This window comes from Thermobia domestica, chromosome 8 (assembly GCF_964235325.1).
Source record: "Thermobia domestica chromosome 8, izTheDome1.hap1.1, whole genome shotgun sequence".
Classification (NCBI taxonomy): Eukaryota; Metazoa; Arthropoda; class Insecta; order Zygentoma; family Lepismatidae; genus Thermobia; species Thermobia domestica.
This window is the reverse complement of record NC_137461.1, coordinates 236584740-236609364: the sequence shown is the minus strand read 5'-3', so window position 1 is coordinate 236609364 and position 24625 is coordinate 236584740.

The following is a 24625-nucleotide window of genomic DNA, read 5'->3' as shown; positions in this document are numbered from 1 at the left end:
TATACTTTATTCCTAAAAGTACTAAGTTGTGTTTAATCTGTTATTATCCGTGATTCGTTCATTATAGTTATTATTTTATACTGATGCCATACGTGGCCTACGTAACTTTGATCTGCACCATAGCCTGGGTATGTGTATTTTCTACCTGCGCTGTAGGCTATGTGATTATCTCTAGAAACTAGTTAGGCATCGACTTAAATTAATTCAGTATTAATACGTAACAAATGTTTTATGTTCGGTAAATATTATTGACCCGCGTATAATTTATCTGTAGACCTTCTCTGTAGACCTCGTTAGTGGAGAGAAACCTTATTAACTGATTATTACATTGAAGATAAAATTTAACATTGCTACCCATTGCAATAAACCCACATTTTAATGTGTATGATCCTTTTACTCTCAAATGTGATCTACAATAACAACTGTAATCTATAATAACAACTGCATATTCACGTAAAAAAATTTCTATTATATGCAAATGTATATTTGTATTCATATGTATACATATTTTTAGGCCTATCTTAAATGAATTTGCATGAGAGAGAAGCTCTACTCCCTGCACTGAATTGCATAATTCAATTCTCTTTATAGTTTACATTTGTTTACATTACTACAAGTATTTACGCTGCGCTTTTGTTTGAGAAGAGTACAAAGAAGCGTCACATGGCGGGAGTAAGCGAGAATAATACATCAATTTGATATATACGTTGCAGACTTTAACTTAGGATTTATATATATTATTATAGTAATATTGCAAATCTTTAACTTTGAGCGGGGAAAGATGTTTACTTTTATTATTATTCGTGATGTAAATTATCATGTAGAATGTGCGAATAAACATGCCGTGTGCAAAAAAGAAGAGAATAATTCTGCCATTATAAAAGAAAACCAAAGTGACGACGAGGGTTTCTTAAATTTCGAAATTTATTTACTAAATTATGTAATTAGGCGAACCTACAGAAAAATCAGGTTTTGGAACAACCTTTGCTACGTTTAGATATGTAAATAGAACTCCGATCGAAATTTTATTAAACCTAATTGGGAAAATTTCGTCGTCACTATTGAAGGTTCGCTTCGTCCATCATGGTATTGGCGGAATGGACCACGAAATCGTGAGCAGTATCAAGACTCGACCAGAAATCACCCCGTAAAGAGGAGTGGAGTTTGGTGGTGTCAGGACATTGCTACCGATGTGTAAATTGGTGCAACTCAGGTAAACCAAAACTTCTTTAAATTTATAGACAGTCAGGAACTCGCAGCTATTAAAAAACCAAGATGGCAACTTCCACGCCACCATCATCATAATAATTTCTACCGAAGTAACTTTTGAGAATCAGTTTTTAGTATCTGTTTTATGTGTTAATAATGGTGAATACAACAATGTCGAGTTAATCTGTGTGCGGCTTCACACGTCATAAACATTCTGCAATAGTCTCTCCACTAATGTAGTCTCTCAGAATTCTCGAGAACCATGATAGCGATCACGAATAATTTATGTTGCTATGGTAACTATGCATAACGCCAAATGTTAGGTTTCTTACTATTTAAATAGTCTGTCTAAACCGTAGAGATAAGCAAAGAAAATACAGAAATAAAATCCAAGTACGGAACTTAAGCATAATTGTTGTTTTGTATTCTATTAGGATCAGGTTGATGACATCTAATGACGAAATAATTATCTCATTCGTAGATGTACTTGCGGCATCAGCTTGTTGCACTTATTTATTTATGATAGCCTGATCTGTTATGTTGAATTGATTTTTTTCTTTCTTTCTTTGGCACTGCATTTAGTTTGAAACTTTGTTTTGTAATTCTCCCAACAAAAGATATGTGTCACTAATTAACTTTAAGGTGCTGTCTGGTAGATTTTTTTTTTGTTGTTGTAGTGCATGCATGTTCATTTGTATATAGTTCATGTTTTCATTATATCATCATTTTTCGAGTTTTGTGGCTGAGTTGAGAAATTCAACGTTATGGCCATGTAGAGTGATACCTCATATACGCCACTACTTCCTTCAATAATGAGGTTTAAAAGGCATATAAATGGTGGAACACAATAGAGGGTATATAATCGCTCGTACAGACCCACATTTTAGTAAAGACAGCTTAATTGTTAATTGCGTTTTCATGAGGAGTCATGAAATAAAATCTTGCTGAAGAAGGAGAATTACAATGTACCATACTTTAATTTACATTACAATGTGCCATATTTATTTTACGCTTAGATGATTGTAGATCAGTCTGGAACAGCATCAAAGTTCGTTTCATGTGATACTACAATGAGGTACTTATGGAAATAAACAACATGAACCTGTATAATTTTTATTTCACTGTCAAAATAATATAGATTTTTTTAAGAAATCCTATAAATATGTTGTATATATATATATATATATATATATATATATATATATATATATATATATATATATATATATATATATATATATATATATATATATATATATATTTCTTCCTCAATCAGATGACATTTGATGTAAGCTATAATGCTAATAATGTCAATTTTTTCTCTTGCATGGTGTTATCTGAAAATAATAAACGAGATCGCTGATATAAAATCTAATTTAGCCTTATAAACGAATTAAATCAAAAATTATGGCAGTTTAGCATAAGTAATCAAGTAATGCTTTATAAGTTCTTTCGAGCGGTTGCTGTCTTAGGAAGGACTCTGGAAGACGAGTCAGAATGCTTTGAATATAAACTATGAAAATAGTTTTGTAAACTGGTATGTTTTTTTAATTTTTTTTATGACGTGAAAGTAAACGTTACAAAATTGTCTATACCATCCAGGATTTCGATTCGTTTTGAGATTTTACTCATTCCGGGAAGATTACACGTTATATTTTGTTCCTATGTTTGGATATATTTGAGTGACTTCTTAAGTATCTCATAAGTTACTTGCTATCATACAGTTTTGTAAGAATTGAAGTTTTCCTGGCGGCGAATATTATAGAGATGTTCTCAGGATATCAGCCAGGTGAAGTCCGACGATAGAGCAGACGTTTCAAGAACTGACATCGTTCTCGTCTTCAGGGCGATTATACTGAGACCAGTTCATGTGTACTCTATATAGGAGAGGTAAGTTTCAGTTTTCGCCAAAATACGATATCCGCTTCAAATCAGCAAGATTCTACGGAGGACCAGTTTCGCTTTTGTAAGGGAACGTATCAACTTCACTCGACAGCGTGCACCGATAGCTTCTATCAACATACCTTTTCCTGACTCCACTGTTAGTTCCCTCTGATTGGGACTGGGAGGACACAAGCTCAGCAGCACAAGCAGAATTACTTTTCCACAAGACCACAATCAAGCAAAGCTGGAAGTTTTCACGTCTACACAGGACACCACCAGAAACACCGGACCAGTCTCAAAATAAAGTCATTATCAATCTTACTGACAAGCCTTCAGACGAAGCCACTTCCTCGTTACTAAGAAAAGGGCTGAATTTTGCTCCAGTTCCCAGGACCATGCCAACAGCAGATATAATCTCCAGCATTGAACAAGCAGTACAGCCGCTACCAGCAGAAGCAGAAGAAATCCGCCAAGACATATGTTTGGCCCTAAAAAGGGCCAGATTGCCGAAACCCAACCCACAAAAGAAGAAAGAACAGCACTTAAGAAACTTCGTCAAGACACCAGCACCACTGTACTGCCAACTGACAAAGGCAAACGCCACCATACACATACCCACTGAAATCTACGAGAAGAAGATGTCGGATTTACTTAACGACCCGGCCTATAGACAACTAAAGAAGTATCACCTCCAGTATTGAACGTAGAATTGCTACACTTCTGAAGAAAACCAACGTACCAGGAGAAATACACAAGAAAATCACGCCACATAATTGCTAACCACCGAGACTGTATGGACTGCCAAAAGTACACAAGATTGACATTCCAGTGAGACCCATTGTCAGTGCGATTGGAAGCCCAACTGACTAAATACCTCACCTCTCTTCTTCAACCACTAGTAGGACAGTGTGAACACCACGTTAAGAACTCATATGAATTCGTGGAAATATTGAAGACCATACGTATCTCTCCAGACGACATCCTAGTCAATTTTGATGTAGTCTCTTTGTTTACCAGAGTTCCAGTACAAGACACATTAAATTTACTCAGTGAGCACTTCCCACCGGAGATTGTTGATTTATTCAAGATCACATTAACTTCCACATATTTCCTCTTCGACGGACAGTATTATGAGCAAACGGACGACGTTGCCATAGGGTCACATCTCTCACAAGCAGTGGAAAACTTTTCCATGGAAAGCTTCGAGCAGAAAACACTAGAATCAGCACCATTTTTAAAAGCCATCGTGTTTTTATTGGTATGTTGATGACACCTTTGTCATCTGGCCTCATGGGAGAAATGCACTGCAATCGTTCCTTGAATTTCTCAACAATCAACACAGCAACATCAAGTTTACAATGGAAATAGAAACAGAAGGCTGTATACCATTTCTAGACATCCTTATTCGTCTCAAATCTGATGGAAGTCTGGACCACAGTGTTTAAGGAAAACCTACCCACACTGACCTTTATCTTAATGGAAACAGCTTACACAATAAATCACAGCGCAATACAGTCATCAGCACGCTTGCACTTAGAGCAAAAGCCATCTCGGACCAAGAAAGCTTCTCCAGTGAACTTGCACATCTCAAGAAGACATATTGCACAAGAAAGATGACATTCGATTGGTCCTAAAAAGGACATTTTCCAGTAAAAAGATCACCACAGAATCTGAAGATCCAGTTAATATCGCAGTTCTTCCCTACACTGGGAAATTATCTGGAAAAATTGCAAGGATTTTGAAGAGACACAACATCAAAACCATACACAGACCGCCATCAAATATCAGAAAACTACTCCGTCCAGTTAAAGACGATTTGGGTCTTAAAACACCAGGAGTATACTGCATTCCCTGAGAATGCGGGAGAACTTATATAAGACGAACAGGACGAACAATAGAACATCGATACAAGGAGCATGAGAGATACATCAAGCTGTTTTATCCGGAGAAATCAGCCCTGGCAGAACACAGTATGACGGAAGGTCATAGAATTTTATTTTCAGACACTAAAATTATTTCAAAGAGCTCAAACCATTGGGACAGGATAATTAAAGAATCTCTTGCCATACTACAAGAACCCAACAATATGAACAGGGATACAGGATTTCAACTCAGCCAGACATGAACACCAGTCATAAAGAAAAGCATATATGAATACAACCAATCAGTGTCAAGCTATAGACCATCCAAGCAGAGACACGGATTCTTACCCCCACTTAACTTCTCCTATATATAGTACACACGAACTGGTCTCAGTATAATCGCCCTGAAGACGAGAACGATGTCAGTTCTTGAAACATCGGCTCTATCGTCGGACTTCACCTGGCTGAAATCCCGAGAAAATATCTATAGTGTTTTTCTAGTTTTTTCTTTTTTAAAAGTAAAACTTAGGGATTATTTTTGAGATCTTAAGGCTCAATAGTGCAGAGCGTTCTGGAAACAATGTTAGGATGTGCTGTCCAGGCCCTATCCAATGGGGCGGGCACCCCTAAATTTTTCCTTGCCCCCCTTAAAATTTTCACGGTAGGCTTGCAAATGAACTATAATATGGTGATGAACTACAATATGGTTGGATCGCCCCCCCTACGTACCAAAGACATAGGTACATTTGTGCACCCCCTTGAAATTTTTGGGAATGGTACCTTGGCCCGCCCCTTAAGTTTTAGAAATTGCCAAATTTAAACATTTGGCATCATAGTACTAGACCCTAATATATATTACTATAAATTTGGGTGGTCCACCTCGTTCCCTTTTAGGGACCATTTTGTTCCGCATTAGGGGTGAACATGGATACTGTACATGTGTTGCAATCGTCCCGAGTTCGATTCTTAGTTTTAGGAAATGTTGAGTTTAACGTCCCCGCCAAACGTTGAGAAATGATAGGACGAAACAGGGGAAAACATGAACTTACTTGACTGAGGATTGAAGCAGGGACCTCACACATTAGAGACAAGCGCTAAGCGTCCGTACACGTATGTTGATTACTACGTTATAGACAATGCAATGGTCCCGAGTTTGATTCTTGGTGCTAGTGTTAGGAAATTTTCACACCCTTCGAAGCTAATCGAAAGGATGACGATAAGAAATGGTGAAATGAGAAAACATCATAAACTTACTTGCTTGCGGATTGAAGCAGAGACCTCACACATCAGAAATAAGCGCTGAGTCACCATGCCCCTTCGGTTCGAGCAATTTCACGTATGAAAAGAACATGAACAGATAATGTTACATTACTACACATTTCTGCTCGTTACGCATAGAAGTTTGTTATTGTGAACTTGCAGAATCTGCTTATACTACATCAGCATTTTTCTCAGCTGACGGACTTTTAAAGCTCAACTTTAGATTCATGTCAAAGACAGTTTCATAACATATCGATGAGTGTTACATTTTTCAATCAAGTTTAAGGAAAATGAATCACATTTTAGATGTTTTAATTTGAATGTCGTAAGAAACTAACGAGTCAACGGTATGATATCATGACCAGAATCGCGATACTAGATGTCGTAACGATTGATGTGTAAGGAGAAAAACGTGAATAATGTTACAACCAATCAGATGGTTTCTTACATCACGTTTCGGCTCATGATACATGATGAAAGCTGTGTTTTCATTGGTTCTCCGTGATGTCATTTATTAATTTCCTCGTTTCTGATTGGTTGATAGTGATGTCACTTTATACTTGAACACGTTTCAGATCTAAATAAAATTCTTAATTTCATTTTTCAAGTCCTACTTCCATGAAGATCGTGAATGAACGAAGGTGTACCTCTAGTGACAGGACTTTACTCCGTTCCTTGAATTTCAGGTAAGTATCAACCGCGTTACTTAATATCCGTGGAGTGCTTTTTAAACGTATTACGCATGAGGATAGCATTGTTATCACTGTTTATTTTAGCATGAAATATTTAGTCTATGGAAGAGCAAATGGAAAAATTGGTGGGAGTACCCTCACTTACTTGACCGGGGATCGAATTAGGAATCCCACACATTAGAAGTAAGCACGAGCAATTTGTTGATTTTGGTTTAGCGTCCCTTCAGCGTTAATGCTAGGAATACAGCTTAATGTTAAATCTGAGCGCATACTGGGTGTTGACCCCGGGCCAGAGGAGCGTAACGCTAGCCACTTAGCTCAGTTTTTGAAAGTTACCATTAACGTATACAAAATTTTAGTTTTTCAAAAAACTACGCACGAACTTGTTCCCCGAAAGTGAGACGTGGACCTACAGTTTATCTCCCGGCGAGAATCGAATTCGAGTCTTTTTTGTCTTAGCTCGAAAAAAGCAAGTGCATGAGATTTTGTTTTCGTTTCATGTTAGTCATACGTTTAAAGTTCAGTGTGAGGGTAAAAATGCTTACTACAATGATTCTCTCAGCACAGTTAGAAAAACAATTTCATTCATTCTTTTTATCATTACACAATCTTAGGTCAATTACATGTTGATGTTGGTCCCGGGTTTGATTTCCAATATGACGACAATAAAACGTTTCAGTAGTAGAACTGAAATGATAATTCTTTTGAGATATGATAATTCTTTTAGGATTGATCGTGTAGTTATTTTGATACCGTTAAACGTGTTAGCGATCTCTGAATTCAATTTTAATTTGTGCTTTTTTCTTTCTCTCTCGTTTTAGATATTTGTTTTCTTTGCCATTCCTTTTTTGCTTACCTTACCTTTTTTTCTATTTGAATATGGCTACTTCTGGCTTTACTGTCTTGCGAGAAATCAATAGACATTATCGGCGTTTTAATCTTGAAGGACGAATGCTGGAAATTCAAATTAATGCTCCGACCAGTAACACCGATATTGTTGAGTGGGTTCAGGCCTCCTTTCAACAGATGTTGGATTATTTATGGGAAAATGTCGACGAATCATCGATGGTTGGATTATCGATTTTATCTCACGATGAAAAGAACAAACCGTTTTATTTATCTTTTCGGCGTGCAAGTAATTTGACACTGGAGACTTTATGGGCTTCCTTTGATCGCATCCTTCAAAGTAACGATAGTTTTCTCATGAACGATCCGTTCATTGTACATTTTCATCATGTGGATGTGCCCCGTGGATTTGGATTAGTGCGTCGAGGTCTTTTATCAAACGACGAATTATTAAAGTGCAAGAAAGGCATCCTACGAGTAAAAAACACCGACAAGAATTGCTTGGCTTATGCAATTGTGATTGCTATTGGATTGAAAAAATATAAAGATACAAATCAGAAACTGTACAATCAATATCACAAACAGCTCAAGTTTGTTGTTATTCCAGACGTACATGAACTTTTGTCTCGATCCTCAGTGAATTTAGATCATGGGGGATCCGTGGAAGAATTGCGACAATTGCAACGCTACTTGACAAATTATAAGCTTACCGTATACACCAGCTTCTCCGGAGAAGATATTCTGTATGAAGGGCCTGGTGGCGAAGACAAGATTCCAATCAATTTAATGTGCATCAATTCTCATTATGACATCATCACGTCATTAACGTCTGTTTTTTCTACTAAGTACTATTGTGCTGCATGCCACAAAAAATATGATCATCTTATTGCACACGTCAAGAACTGTTCGGCCATGTGTGAGAAATGTTTGCAGAAACCACCATGCAGTAAAACCAATACGGAGAAGCAGTGTCCAGAATGCAATCGTGAATTTTATGGTGAAACATGCTATAGAAATCATCTGACTGTACCATATCATAAGGGCCAGCCAATATGCAAGATGGTGAAACAGTGTTCGAAATGTCTACGCATTTATTCGTTTGTCCATACAGGGGAAAGAGAACATCATTGTACAGATTATTTTTGTAATGTATGTCATAAACACGTTATGTCTACCCATCAATGCTACATGAAGCCTGATACGACTCAATTAAAACCTGGAGTTCCATCAGTGTTACATGCCAAGAAGGCTATGATTGTCTTCTATGATATCGAAGCCACACAGGCTACTTTCTTCGATGAAGACACATTCATTCATAAGCCCAATTTACTGGTGGCTCAACAGGTATGTTACAACTGTGTTCAAGATGAAGATATGCATCATCCGTGTGAAGTTTGTGGACAGCGGGAACATATTTATCAAGATGATCCGATCAATGCCTTTCTTGCGTATTTACGTCAACCACGACCCAACATCAAGCATATTGTATCTTTGGCACATAACTCTAAGGGATATAATGGTCATTTTATTTTTAAATCTTTAGTGGAAGAACATGAATTGAAACCTACTTTGATCTTGAACGGAGCAAAAATTTTAAACATGAAAGTGAATCACTTATCGTTTATTGACTCCTTAAATTTCATGCCAATGGTTTTAAGTAAATTATTCAAGGCATTTCATTTACCTGCGACCAAAGGATATTTTCCACACTTTTTAATACTGCTGCAAATCAAACGTATGTGGGAAAATTACCGGACACCCATTATTATGGTGCAGATGAAATGAAAGTGGATAAACGAGAGAAATTAATGACATGGTACAACGAACACCAGAACGATACGTTTACTTTCCAAGAAGAATTAGTGAACTATTGTGTCCAGGACGTCAACGTACTTCGAATGGCTGGTATATCTTTCATGACCACTTTTGAATAAGAAACTCACGTCAATCCTTTCCTGGAGGCTATCACTTTGGCGAGTGCGTGCAATTTAGTATTTCGACGAAATTTCTTAAAACCCAATACTATTAGCATTCTTCCTGCACGAGGATATCGTCACAGGAATAATCAGTTACGGATTGCTTTGCAGTGGCTTGCCTACATGGAGGAAAAAGAGGGTCATTCAATTCTACATGCTGCAAATGGGAAAGAAGTTTATGTGGCTGGTTTTCATCTGGACGGCTACTACAAACATCCCGACACTAAAGAGGAACACGTGTATGAATTTGAAGGCTGTAGATTCTATGCCTGTCCTCTATGCGTTCCTACAGGCCGTGATCAGCCCATTTATGAGAACTCCGAAGAAACGATGAACTATCGTTACGAGAGAACACAGCGTAAAATGAAATTATTACGATCCATGGGATATAAAGTACATGAATTGTGGGAATGTGAATTTCGTCAAGTGTTAAAATCCAATCCAGCATTGGCCTCTTCTTTAAGCACACATCCTTATACTAATAAAACACCATTAAATCCAAGAGACAGTTTCTATGGTGGCCGTGTTAATGCCATTAAATTGTATCACGTCGCAAATGAAAATGAAGACGAAGAAATAAAGTTTTGGATATCGTTTCCCTGTATCCTTATGTGAATAAATGTGGACGGTATCCAATAGGGCACCCACGAATATATCTACAGGGAGATCCAGAAATGCCCGACATTCAAGATGTCAACGGATTAGTCAAGTTAAAGATTTTGCCTAGCAGAAATGTGTTTCATCCAGTACTTCCATTCCGCTCAAATAAGAAGTTGTTATTTCCACTTTGTGCTGCCTGTGCCACAGCATTAAATCAAGATTCTGAATGTACACATACCGACACTGAACGAAGTCTAACAGGAACGTGGGTGTCCTATGAAATTCAAAAAGTCATTGAACTTGGGTATCAAATCATTGAAATTTACGAAATTTGGGAAATTTGGGATTACGACATCATATGATTCAGAAACCAAGACTGGCGGATTATTCAGCGAATACATTAACACATTTTTGAAATCTAAGCTAGAAGCTTCTGGATGGCCTGCCAATTGCGTCACCGAAGAAGAAAAGCAGCAGTATATTCAAATGGTACAACAACATGAAGGCATAACTTTGGATGCAGCAAATATAATGACAAATTCAGCACGTCGTAGTCTTGCAAAACTCTGTTTGAATGCCTTCTGGGGACGACTCGCTATAAGAGACAATTTCAGCCAAACGACCATCATTAATGACCTCAAAGAACTGTATCAAAAATTAACTGCTCCAGACATAAAAGTCAATTAAATTTTACCTGTTAATGATTCGTTGTTATACCTTTATTGCCAGTATGAAGATGATGTTCCAGTACAAAATCACAATGCTAATGTTGTCCTTGGAGCATTTACAACGTGTCAAGCTCGTCTGGAACTCTACAAATATTTAGAATTGCTGCAAGAAAGAATACTATTTTTCGATACAGATTCCGTGATATTCACGCAGCGACCGTCAGAGCCCACAATAGAACCAGAAGTATTTCTTGGTTCAATGTCAAATGAACTGGAATCAATTGGACCAAAAGCATACATTAAAAAATTTGTGTCTGGTTGCCCAAAACAGTACGCTTTAGAAATCTACGACCCCGACACGAAATCAACCAGTTACGTATGCAAAATTCGTGGATTCACACTCAATTATACTGCAAGTCAAAAGTTAAATTTCAATAGTCAGGAGCAAATGCTCGTAAATCAATCCAGTGAAAAAATCTCCATTAGCACGCCACAAAAAATTTACAGAACCCACGATCATCAGCTTGTCACAAAACCTGAAGAAAAGAAGTACAGTTTCAACTATAAAAAAACGCCGATTAATACCAGACACATACGAGGCATTCCCCTACGGGTATAAAAAAGCCAGAACAGAATAACAGCCATATTTTTCCCTAATCCCACCAACATCACCTCCCAAAGACGGGCAAAGAATCAAGACGGTGCACGGGACATGCTTCAACGATGCACGAGCGGAGACAAACTCAGGTGACATCACCTTGCAGAAACCAGTGGAAAAAAAGGAATTCAGGTACGTCACATTTGCGTTTCTTTTCTCACCTCACTCTCTCTTGATCAGTTAGTTTATGTTCTTGGTCGATGTTAATAATCTGTTTTTCTTCTTTCACAGGAAACAAAATAAATATTACCATGTATATTCATGTTTTTATTTTCTCTTTACAGAATTTGTACCCGTCACGGACACGTCTTTCTTTGAAGAAAAATAAATGTACACAAAGATGGAGAAAAAGAAATTCTGTATTCTATTTTACATGCTAAAAATAAATGAAAAAAAGTAATTCTGTTTTATTTCACATCCTAAATCAAATTCTTTTCCTGTACTGCGATTTCAATTTCTTTTTTCTGAATCAGTTTACCGGTAAAATAAATTTTCTAAAATCAATGTTTTGCGGAAAAAAATCAAACTAAATTTTTGTTTCAGAACTTTTTTTTCGTGTACGAAATAAAAAAAATTGTGTACAAAATAAAATTCTGTTTCAGAAAAAAAATTTTTGTGTACGAAACAAAAACTGATTCAGAAAATTTTTGTGTACAAAATAAAATTCTGTTTCAGAAAATTTTTTGTGTACGAAACAAAATTGGTTTCAGAAAAACTTTTGTGTACGAAACGAAATTGTTTTCAGAAAACTTTTTGTGTACGAAACAAAATTCTGTTTCAGAATTTTTTTGTGTACAAAACAAAAACTGTTTCAGAAAAAATTTTATGTACAAACAAAATTCTGTTTCAGAAAAAAAAATTGTGTACAAAACAAAAATCAGTTTTCGTCACGAAACTGCTCCGACTAAATGAATCGATTCATTCTGATAGTGTTGGTAACACTGGAAAATCACGCTAATTATCGCTCAGGCACTGAGTTACAGTGAACACAACTAGATTCGAACCAACAACCCTAAACGTCTGATTCATCTCTAAATACAGCCAACTAAACAATAAGATTATGTTTATATGTTTTAATGCCAATGCTTAGCACTGAGTCAACAAGGTTTCCTTCAAGGTCAAAGTCGTACACGAAGTAAAAAGATGACAACACAGACTTTCTATCTTTCTATATGAAACATAAACCTTGTGTGAAAACTGCTCACACCGAATTATGTAATGTAACATAATATGTCCATGTTCTTTTCATACGTGAAATTGCTCGCACCGAAGGTGGCATGGTGACTCAGCGCTTATTTCTGATGTGTGAAGTCTCTGCTTCAATCCTCAGCCAAGTAAGTTTATGGTGTTTTCTCATTTCATCATTTCTCATCGTCGTCTTTTCGCTTAGCCGCGAGGGGACGTTCAACTCAACATTTCCTGAAACTAGCACCAAGAATCGAACTCGGACGATTGCAATGTTTATAACATAGTAATCAACAAACTAAAACTTCTCAATGGGGCACGGTCGCTTAGCGTTTGTCACTAATGTATGAGGTCCCTGCTTCAATCCTCAGTCAAGTAAGTTCATGTTTTCCCCTGTTTCGTCCTATCATTTCTCATCACCATCGTTTTCGCGGGGACGTTAAATTCAACATTTCCTGAAACTAGCACCAAGAATCGAACTCGGAACGATTGCAACACATGTACGGTATTCATGTTCACCCCTAAAGCGGAACAAAATGGCCCCTAAAAGGGAAAGAGGTGGACCACCCAAATTTATAGTAATATATATTAGGGTCCAGTACTATGATACCAAATGTTTAAATTTGGCAATTTCTAAAACTTAAGGGGCGGGCCAAGATACCATTTCCAAAATTTTCAAGGGGGTGCACAAATGTACCTATGTTTCATAATAGGGAATGGACCCTTATGCATGACCATATAACCATATAAGGTAATAGGACCTCATCCATTGGAATAAATTAGGTCAAAAACCAAACACATGGTACAACGTATTGCTTACGTTTATATTTTGGCAATTTTATACCCCTAAAAGGGAACGAGGTAGACCACCCAAATTTATAGTGATCTATATTAGGGTTCTATACTATTATACCAAATGTTTAAATTGGGCGATTTCCAAAATTGAAGGGGTGGGCCAAGGTACCCCTCCCAAAAATTTAAAGGGGTGCACAAATTAACCTATGTTTTACGATAGGAAATGAACACCTGTATACGCCCATATAACTATATAAGGTAATAGGACCTCATCCAAGGGGATAAAATGAGCTAAAAAAAACCAAACATGTGGTTGTACTAACATTTGGCAATTTTGTACCCATGAAAGGGAACGAAGTGGACCACCCGAATATATAGTAATACATACTAGGATTCTATACTATTATACCAAATGTTTAAATTGGGCAATTTCCAAAATTGAAGGGGTGGGCCAAGGTACCCCTCCCCAAAATTTAAAGGGGTGCATTAATATACCCATGTCTTATGAAAGGTAATTGGCCCCTGTATATGCCCGTATAACTATATATGATAATAACACCTCATCAAAGGAGATAAATTAGGTCAAAAACCTCCGAAATTTAAATTTTAGGCAATTTTTTACCCATGAAAGGGAACGACATAGACCCCCAATACTAATAAAGGTACATACTATGGTCCTAGGCTACCATACCAAATTTTTAGATTTGGCAATTTCCAAAATTGAAGGGGGGTGGTCCTATGTACCCGTGCACCCCTTCGGTAGGTCTACCCATAAAGCCTAACACCACGTGACCCCATGACGTAATGCTAAGGTGTGCGCAGGGGCGTATCAAAGGAAACAAAAATAAGGTAGGCTATATATACATTCTATAAGGTAAAAAAGGAAATAACATTCTTCAAAATTTATAACCATAAAAGGAAACAAATAAACCCATACGTGAAACTACCCCATAAAGGCGGAGCGTAAACTATGTAAACTAAAGGGGCCGGGGGCGCAGAAATTTCAGCGGGCGTCACACTCCAGGGGCGCAAATGTTAAAATCAAGTAACACAAAATAAGCTATACATACACCTGTACTCCATCATAAGGTAACAATCTCCAAATTTTATACCATAAAAGGGAACAAAATCAAAAACCTACCCCATAAAGGCGGACGGGGTGTGGCCTAGGGGCGCCGGGGCGCAAGAATTGAAATTATATACCGCAAAGTAAACTATACATACACCTGTATTCCATTAAAAAGTAACGATCTCCAAAATTTTATGCCGTAAAAGAAAACAAAATCAACCCCCTTCGGTAAAACTACCCCATAAAGGCGTGGCCTAACACCACGTAACCCATAAAGGCGTGGCCTAACATCACGTAACCCAAAAAAAGGCATGGCCTAATATCACGTGACCCTATGACGTCATAACATGTAACCGCAAACATGGGCGCCCGGGGCGCAAAATTTTGGCGGCGGCGGCGGGTGTAGTGATGGGCAGTGGGAATATTCCCGGTGGGAAGGAATTTAAAAATGGGAATATTCCCGGGTTTTTTCCCTGGTTTATAAATTCCCGGGAAGGAATTTATTTCCATTTCTTTACTTTATCTTCCAAATTATAAGAATCATATGACTAATTACTTTATTTTAATATATTATGATTTACTTGTAGGTTTTAAAGAATTTGGAGGTTAAAAAATTTAAAATTATTTGACGGTACTTTATATAGCTAATAATATGATTTTTAAAGTTCCATTTCCTTCTGCACTAAAAAGTAAGGCAATTGCTTAGTATTGGGGGGCCAAAATTAGCAAATAGTAGGATGATTTACGGAAGAAATGAGTTGATAGTGATGTTCAAGTAGTCGAGAAAGTATCGAACATATTTTTTTTAGGGCAGTAAGGGATTTATACAAAACGGAAAGGTAAGTGGAAGTGATTTATGTGAGAAAAGAAAGTCAATTGTTGGTAACGAAGATAGAAAACAACGTGCCATGGGGGGCTCTAACCCGCATCATTCGCTAACACTCGCTCTGAAATTCTGTCTGAATTTAATGTTTTTAACGTAATTTAACGTATGAATCCATAAAACAACCGCATCGGAATAGAATATCGCAAAAAAGTAGGTGCAAAAGCTGGCCCCCAATGCTAAAGAACAGCCAAAATTAGCAAAGTACTAATTTACAAATGATGAAAAGGAACCATTTTGTAAAGTAATTTAGAATTATGTAGAAATAGAGATGAAGGACTATTAAAAAACCCTGAACCACCATTAGTAATGGACGTCGGTCTGTCTCCTCTCTCTGACTCGAATTTCTGAAGAGTACTCGGACTTCTTTTACATGTGAATTAATGTATGGAATTACGAGAAATAGGTAGAATGAAAGGTCCTGTATGGCAATGATACGTACTAAAATATAAAGATAAGTAAGTATCTTGCAAATTTTGGGAACATAAATATGTATGCGCAAATGTTGATAAATTGGTGAGACATGTATCTTCTAGCATTTATCCAATCTAACTGGTTTATAACATTTATAAATTTAATGTGTTTATAATATCAGTAATAGAGTCAAGTTGAGCAAATCCACTTACATATAAATTTAAACTGTTACTATATAATTTTTTCACACATATTTAATTGATAGAACGTATTGTAAATAAATATACATTTATGCGTACTCTTTAAATATAATAAAGTGTTAATAAAGTAACATAGTACCATTCAGAATATACATTTTAAAGAATCGTCTGTGGACAACAGTAATAATATGCTGTGGTATAAAAACTAATTCAACTTTGAAATCATAATATAGTAATAGAATGCAATTTTCTTTCTGATTGAACATAAATTCCCGGATAAATTCCCATTTTGGGAATTTTCCTGGGAATATTCCCAGGGAATATTCCCGAAAAATATCTTCCCGGGAATTTACCCATCACTAGGCGGGTGCCACGCTCCAGGGGCGGAAAAATTTGCCTCAAGTGGGGCGATTACTACTCACGTGTTGTTTATTTTCCACAGATCGGAATTAGGCTTCAAGTAGTCAGCCTAAGCTTCGTAAGTGTGTGAATACTATCCGGGGCGGATTAAGGCTTTTGCGGCCCTGGAGCCGGCTATTTCAAGAGGCCCTATGTTACGAATAATTCCAGCGCATAAATTTTCTTTGCTGCCTTCCACAGCCTCGTAGGCTTATCGAAACACCAAGAACTATGCTGTAATATTTCAATGTGCTCCAAGTCTTGTAAAAACACTAATAATAGAGTAAAAGGAGAAAAATCATATATAAATAGGTAAAGCTATACAAGGCTACATTGTTAGAAAAATTTTCTTCCTGTATTTTAGCTCTGCAAAGGATTCTATTATGTTATTAAACGACATTGATATGACAGAGATATTTCACAGGAACTGTCACCACAAGCTAATAATTTGGTTTGTAATAGAGGCTCAAAAATAGCTCACTCCCTCTCAAAATAAGTATCGTAAAGACGCTGGTAAAAAAAAAAAAAAAGAGAGAGAGACAGCGATACCGCGAGCGTAGCGAGCGGGCAAAAAATTAGCATGGGTCTAAAGTCTATAATATAATAAGTTTATTGCTATATCTTAGTATTAAAGAGAGAGTTTTTGGGTCCCCTGAGTCTGGGCTCCATTGGCTCCATCCTTAATCCGCTCCTGAATACTACCACTAAACTACCTTGTCTTCGTCACAATTAGTACAAAAATAATTTCATCCAATCATGCTGTCTGAAGATTAGGCAGTTTTTTTTTTTTAATGATTAGCGAGAGAATATCGTAAAACATTTTTATCTCTATCAGTCAATAAAAATGAAGGTTATATGAACAAAAATATTGACGTACCACTTCAAACAGCATGATGGAGAGATAAGCACATTTTCTTCTTAAGTGTGTTTTAATACCTGATTACTGCATTGACATTTCTCTAATAGCATGCATATTTTCTTATTATGAAATACATTTTAGATTCACACTAATTACGTAACTTGCAGAAAATAAAATATTTCAAGATCGTACCAAATAAACAATCGCTTCAAGGAACAATAAAAAACAATATTGCAGTGATGATCGTGAAGAAAATAAAAGTCACCATACTAAACTTTTTCGCTCCAACTTCTTAAACTAAACCACGTTATGCTGCAGTTGTAACTGAAACTAGTGATTAGCAAATACAAGACCAAGACTGGTCTTAGTCTTGCTTTTAAGAAATTTTTATGCTTTTCATAGGTAAATTTTACACATGATATAACAGAATGAAAGCTACACTTATCATTGCCTATGTTAATGCGTCAATACTAACGAAAATATGTTTTTGAAATACAATATTACTAGCAGAATACCCGTTCTTCGCATGGGGAGATGGACATAAAGGGCTAAATTTGGATTTACATGGCATCGGAAGTGTCACTATTCATCTCAGTGACCCCGAAAACTATGGATTCGACACTAATATCAGTTATTTTCGATCATTTTTAAATATCTCCCCCTTCCTTCTACCATAAGTTGGGAAATGAAATGATAAAAACATCGCAAGCCCGACCCTCATCTATGTTGAAAATTTGATCAAAATCGGTTCGGAGGTTCAAGTGTTATTAAGTCACAAACGTAGTCAGTTTCATTTTATTTATATATCTCCCCCTCCCGCTCCCCTAAGTTGCACTGCTAAAGTGAAATGATAGGCCCGAACCTCATTTATATTGAATATTTGCTCAAGATCGGTCTCATGATTCAAGAGTTATTAAGTTTTATTTATTTTTATAAATCTCCCTCGTCCCTTTCCCCTATGTTGTGCCGTAAAAGTGAATTGATAAAAAACACCCCAGGCCCGAACCTCATCTATGTTGAAAATTTGATCGAGATCAGTTTGATTGTTCAAGAGCTGAAGTCACAAACATAATCACTTTCATTTTGTATATATACATTGTTCACCTTCATGTGAGTATCACATAATGGCGTACGGAATTACCAAAGTTCAATATTACATTTCTCTTTAATTTTAGAACTTCATTAATGTTTTGCTAGTTTATTTTTCGTTTACCCGCTGTCTTAGACACACAACTACATCTCATAGGATTTCACAAAATCCAATTATGGACTATCATAAGTGAAACAAATGATAGCCGAAGTAAAACAGACACTAAATTTCTTGCCTTGTAATATCTTATAGGATTGTGTTCTCCGTCATCTTCTACCCTCCATTCCAATGGAGATTTCTACTATTTTTTAAATGTATTTTATTGCGGAATACATTGTAATACGCGCGGAATAAATAAATACATATTTCTTCTTTCATATATACAATATTAACGAAATATATGGACTTAGAAATGTTCTTTAAACTCTACCCACTAAAAACAACCTCGCACCATGTTTTTGAAGATATGACGTAAGTGGTGCCTAAGTCTATGAGAAGTCTAAGGTGTTATCTGGATATAGAGCAAATGGAGGAAATTTGGATTTTTCTAAATTTGACAACATGTTGTAAAACCGCACTATAATAATTTTCTTTCTATCACCTACGTCAAAGCTAAGTCATGCTAGCTATAAAAATATAATTACAGCACCCATGACTATAGCATGAGTGAGTTTGATAGGGTTCTCTTAATTTTAAGATTGCAGAGACAGGTTTAAATTCTTACTATAGTAGTAGTTACTGAATCTCCTCACCGTATTCAGTATTTAATTATTCCCGGTACAAACTGTAAAGATGCCGAATCAAATTTAGTGCGAAAGGTTTGTTAACAAAATAACTTTGCACTACTTCAGTTATTTATAATATATTGGCTTCCACTTTAAGCTCTTATTTAATTATATATAATTGAAATCATAAAAACCAGAATTACTACTAGTTTATATCAGTTTACACTATGCATAAAAAAGTGCTGGACAAATACGCTATTTCACTTTCACATGACGCACATGTTTTAATTTTGAAATATTCTATATGTAAATTTTATCATAAATTCTCGAGAAATGAACTTAATTGCTCATGAATTAAACAAAAAAAAAGATTTGTTCTTAAACACCTATTACTACATCCGAGATTCGAAAAAAAAATAAATGAAATGATCTCTTTCAATTTTACATTCAATTTTACAATATGCCGATGATGATAATGAATAAAATGGTGGAATGGAGAAAGTGGGAGGAAGTGAGAGAACCCCTGAGAAAACCCACGTACATGGTATTTGTCCACAACAAAGTTCACTTGATGTGAATTGGAATCGAACCAGAGATCCCATGTACCTGAGGTGAATGCTCTACCATTTTTTTTAAAGTCCTTAATCTTATTTTGTCATTCAACCACTGTTCAGGGCAACTGGACTCGACAAGGACACGAACACGGGGACACCGAGGTCAATTAAAATTCCACTCATGCTACTGCAGAGAAACTCCAACTCCAAATGAGTTCAGCCTAACGCCTCAGACCGCTTGGGTACACTCCCATCTATCACTGAGCCACGCTGTCCCTTAGAGAAATTCAAAATAAATATGATCAATAATCAAATAACAGACAATATGTATTTGAAGGTGTCTGTGAACGAATTGTACACATAAGTAAGTAGTTCACATAAGTAAGGTTATGCCCTTTAGGCTAAAGGAAATGGATGATTGCTGAAAGTGTATAATGATGAAATTAATTCTTCGTTCTCTTCCATCGGGAATTGAACCCGATACACTACAACGTGGATCAAAAAATGGGTTTGTTTGTTTCTTTATTTTTATTTATTTGTTTAGAAAATTCAGACGGTATTTTTTTCCTTGGCATCTTCAAATATTGAAAAAGTTTGAAGAATTACTTTAAGATACATTTAATATCAATGTTTTACATTTATTTTTGAATTTGAATATTAAACCTGTAGGTTAGTAGAAATCCCCATTCATTGTCATTCTCTGTGCTTCAGGTAAGTTCCACAGGAAGATCAAAGATACATCTAGATCAGCGTTTCCCAACCGGTGTGCCGTGAATGGGCCGCTGGTGTGCCGCGAGGAATCGAAACAAAATTATTAATTTTATAGCAATCAAATTGCAAAACGTAGGGGAAAATGTATATTTGTGTTTCACCTCTACTATGAATCTACTACTATGAATCTCTACTATGAACCTCTACTATGAATCTATCATTATAAGTTTCACACCAAGTTACTGTTCTGTACATTTCTAATGTTGAAAAAGTATCTGTTATCATCGTTATTGTTGCATTATTGCTTCTTTATTGTTGCAGACTATTTCGTAACTTGAAAATTTAAAATATCATTCAATCCTCTCGACAAATTACCTACATTTGTGTTTTAAAAGTAAAAGAGATTTGTTTGTTCTTCCGTTATTTAGTGATCTTCCTTCTTAGTAAAAGGTTGGATACAGTTTTAAAAAAGAAAGTGTATTTTTAAAAACCTGAGTCCAATATTCCACTGCAATTGTTTTCTATTTGAAAATTAGAATGAAAAATAAGTATAATGATTTGCCACGGGGAAAAACCAGTGATAGAGCTTTCTTCTCTGTGAGAAGGAGATCAATAATCACAGAAAATATACCACTGTGTTTTATATTTACAAATAATAATATCTATAAGTGTGCCGCGAAAATCCAAGTAACACCCGTAGTGTGCCGTAAGTTGAAAAAGGTTGGGAAACGCTGATCTAGATTATATTTGACTAATGATTATTCTTGCTGTTTGCTTTTACTAAGCAGGATTCGCGCTCAGAATCCCACACAACTAACGATAATGACATTAGTCATATGGCTCAAGAGAGTTCTGAGAGGCAGAAGAGAGTGATCGAAAGTAAAATTACTTTCGAAATTGCGGACCAATACTTTACTGTGGAACGAATGCATCAATGTAAACCTTGTAACTTATTCACTGTAGCTTTGGAAAATTCAAGATTACTAATAAAAGCCCAACTGACTAAAGTAGTATATATATTTTAAGATTATATATTTGTGTTACAGTTTCGGCTATGTAACATAGCCCTCCTGAGACACATTATGAGAGAAATATCCAATTTGACAGCTTATATACAATCTGGATGCAAGGCACGCCCACTTTCTCTTTACAAAACATAAACTTTTAATTGGCTCTAACAAATAAATTTTTAAGTACAGTACAGTTTACAGTAATTAAAAATTTACTTGTTAGAGCCAATTAAAAGTTTATGTTTTGTAAAGAGAAAGTGAACATGTCTTGCATCGATCTTGCATGGTCGCGATTGCTGGTTTTAATCTTGATCAAAACTACATCTGTTACGTCTTTACTCACCGCCAAAAGAAAACTACTCCTTGTGATTATTTTAATTAAGAAATAATTAACTCTAATGACATTTTTATCTAAGAAATTTTAAGAAAATCGCCTGAGTCGTTCTTGAGAAAAACATCCAAAAAGAAACTCAGCTCAAGAATAGGCTAACAGACCTATCATGAATTTTTCTAGCACAAGTAAGTTATTCAGCAGTGTCAGTTTATTAATGAAATATTTATTTAAAAAATGAACAAAATAGCCCCAGTCGTTCTGAGAAAATCACCCGATCATATCTCCCGCTATCCATAAAAGTAACCTAACCCTTGTGGATTTTTTCAGTACAAATGAATTATTCCATATCGTCAGTAAGAAATGAAACATTTATTTATGAAATACGAACGAAATCGTCTCAGTAGTTCTTAAGAAAATCATCCGACAACCACCCTCTTCCAGAATAAACTACCCCTTGTGGATTTTTTTTTTTTTTTTTTTTGAGGATAAATAAATTATGCCCATTAAAATGTTCTTAGCGAGATATTATATATGTGAAACATAAACAAAATCGTTATCGTCATTTTTGAGAAATTCTCATTTTTTTCTTTTAAATTTTCACCCTTCAGTAAACTACTCTTATTTTGGGAATAGGAAAGAAATCGAGAAAGTCTCCTAGAGAAACTTACATATCAAATAAAATTTAAAAAAAAAAAAGATTTGGTACAGATACGTTGACCAGTACGGCTTCTAGACGGGTGAACATATTCACATTAGGGCGAACAAATGCATGGACGAATATTTAAAAATGACTTTTTCGGTATATAGGGACCATAAAACGTGTAATTCCGTTGAAATCTCGAATTCATTTTTTTTAAACGATTACAGTACTTTCTTCTCTCCGATTGTCGCTCAGAAGTAAAAATAAAGGAAATGTTACAACTGTTACTCACGACATGTGCCTTTTATATTATTGTTTACTAGCAGCGTTCACCCCGCTTCGCTGCGGTCACCCCGGAACGCAATAAACCTTGTTAATTAGATAATTTTTACTTTTTCGCTTTCAAGTGATATGATAAAAACCATAGAAGATTGCACTAATGTTAACATTATATCGCCTGTCATTTATGTTAACCCGCCCCGCTTCGCTGCGGTCACCCCAACCCGCCCCGCTTCGCTGCGGTCATCCCGGAACGCAATAAACTTTGTTACTTAGATAATTTTTACTTTTTCGCTTTCAAGTGATTTATAGCGCCTGTCAGTTATGTTAACCCGCCGAGTCACAGGGTCATGCGGGTTGCATATAAATACGTTTATTTTTATACCTATGATGAACTAATAACAAAGGATTTGTACGTATGGACACCTGAATGGTCAATTATCTCAAGACACTGGTAATTGAAAATTAAAGTGATATGATAAAAACCATCTAGGGTCCACATCCTAACAACCCCCCAAAAATGAAAGAAATCGGTTCAGCCGTATTAGCGTGATGAGCGGACAAAGGATTTTTTGTACGTATTGACACCTGATTGGTCAATTATCTCAAGACACTGGTAATTGAAAATTAAAGTGATATGATAAAAACCATCTAGGGTCCAAATCCTAACAACCCCCCAAAAATGAAAGATATCGGTTCAGCCGTATTAGCGTGATGAGCGGACAAAGGATTTTGTGCGTTCTCTTTTATATATATAGATTATACTTATATATTACACAACTACTTATTTATTTGTTTTAACATTGGCTACCTTGAAAGGAAATTAGATGGTTTTGCAAGTCATTGTCTGAATAATCACTTCTCTTCGAGGGGTTTTTATCTACTTTTAAGCCACGCAAAGAAGAAAAAGAATCCTCTAAGCCAGTACAAATAATGCTTTCTAATCACGTATTATATTTCCTACGTAGCTGTTCATGTGTCAGGGTCATGTAGGTATAGCCTATAAAAGAATTGCTCATCTTTATTTCAACTTGCGTTCCTCTATATTATTGTTTCTTCTTTTCGGAATTACCTATTGTGTTACAGCTTGAACTATACTGTATTCCACTCCAGTCCAATGGTTACTTCTTTCAAATGTATGGTTCCAGGTTCGATTCGTGATAAGGGAAGTAAATTTCCGATTAGGGTGGGGAACTACTTGAAAGAACATGAGCAAATTCCTCTAGTAAGCCAGAGATAATGGGGTTGAAGAATTACACCCTTATCCGTCCTCTCATTCATATGGACAGTTATAATGTTTTGTTGAATCTAGAATTGGAGTCTTTGGTTGCAGATATATGTTCACATTAGCTAAAATATCTGTTCTTTACAAAGCGAGTGTAGGTTTATAGAAAGTATTATCCCTTTCTTTTCTTAAAATAGGCATGCTGGATGAGCAGAGGCGAAAAGTACTTTGAATAATTGAGTAAACACATAACAACACACACACACACACACATATATATATATATATATATATATATATATATATATATATATATATATATATATATATATATATATATATATATAGGGTGTTTCATAACAACAACGATAACGTTTGGGAGGTGATTCCTGACACCAAGATAAGACAAAAAGTATAGACCAACCTGGGTGCACAAATGCTTCGTTTCGGAGTTATGGGCTGGCGAAAACATGAAAAAATGAACTTTAAAGATCCATAACTCCAAAACTATGGGACCTACCGAAATCGGGTCAAGACTTCACTTAGGAATAAGTATGTCCCCTATCCAAAAATACGTGTTTCAGAATCCCACGATACT